Source organism: Hyperoodon ampullatus (genome assembly GCF_949752795.1).
Source record: "Hyperoodon ampullatus genome assembly, chromosome: 2".
NCBI classification, from domain to species: domain Eukaryota; kingdom Metazoa; phylum Chordata; class Mammalia; order Artiodactyla; family Ziphiidae; genus Hyperoodon; species Hyperoodon ampullatus.
The window spans coordinates 6,743,413-6,744,926 of record NC_136915.1 but is presented as its reverse complement, the minus strand read 5'-3'; positions in this window follow the sequence as shown (position 1 = coordinate 6,744,926).

Below are 1,514 nucleotides of genomic sequence, written 5' to 3'. Positions count from 1 at the left end.
ATACAGTAGGTCCTTGTTGGTTATCTGTTTTAAATATAGCAGGGTGTGCATGTCAATCCCAAACTCCCAATCTATCTCTCCCCCTGACCCACTTTCCCCTGTGGTAACCATAAGTTCATTCTCTAAGTCTGTGAGTCTGTTTCTGTTTTGTAAATAAGTTCATTTGTATCTTTTTTTTAGTCTGCATATAAGTGATATCATACGATATATGTCATTCCCTGACTTACTTCACTTAGTACAATAATCACCAGGTCCATCCATGTCATTGCAAATGGCATTATTTCATCCGTTTTATGGCTGAGTAATATTCCATTATATATATGTACCACATCTTCTTTATCCATTCCTCTGTCAACGGACATTTAGGTTGCTTCCATGTCTTGGCTGTTGTAAACAGCACTGCAATGAACATTGGGATCATTTATCTTTTCAAACCATGTTTTTCTCCAGATATATGCCCAGCAGTGGGATTGCTGGGTCATATGGTAGTTCTATGTCTAGTTTCTTAGGGAACCTCCATACTGTTCTCCATGGTGGCTGCACCAATTTACATTCCCACCAACAGAGTAGGAGGGTTCCCTTTTCTCCACACCCTCTCCAGCATTTATTGTTTGCAGCATAACTGACCTTTAAAATCTCATTTTGGTACTTCCCTGGTGGCACAGTGATTAAGAATCCCCCTGCCAATGCAGGGGACACGGGTTCGAGCCCTGGTCCAGGAAGATCCCACATGCCGTGGAGCAACTAAGCCCATGTGCCATAACTACTGAGCCTGCACTCTACGGCCCGAGAACCACAACTACTGAGCCCATGTGCTGCAACTAATGAAGCCTAGAGCCCATGCTCCACAACAACAGAAGCCACCACAATGAGAAGCCCGTGCACCACAACGAAGAGTAGCCCCCACTCGCTCACCGCAACTAGAGGAAGCCCACACGCAGCAACAAAGACCCAACGCAGCCAAAAATAAAATTAAATAAATAAATTTAAAATATATATATATATATATATATACTATTTTGTGGGGCTTCCCTGGTGGTACAGTGGTTAAGAATCCGCCTGCCAACTCAGGGGACACGGGTTCAAGCCCTGGGCCAGGAAGATCGCACATGCTGCGGAGCAACTAAGCCCGTGCGCCACAACTACTTGAGCCTGCGCTCTAGAGCCTGAGAGCCACAACTACTGAGCCCGCATGCCACAACTACTGAAGCCTGCGCACCTAGAGCCTGTGCTCCGCAACAAGAGAAGCCACCACAATGAGAAGCCCGCGTACCGCAACGAAGAATAGCCCCCACTCACTACAACTAGAGAAAGCCCGCGAGCAGCAACTAAGACCCAACACAGCCAAAAATAAATAAATTAAATAAATAAATTTTTTAAAAAAGAATAAACATGAAAAGAAGCTCAATTTAGCCTAAACTCATAAATACAAATACAAATTAAAGCAAGATAATGCCCTCCACCTCACAGACTAGCAAAAATTAAAATATTGGTATTATCAAATATTGGGAAAG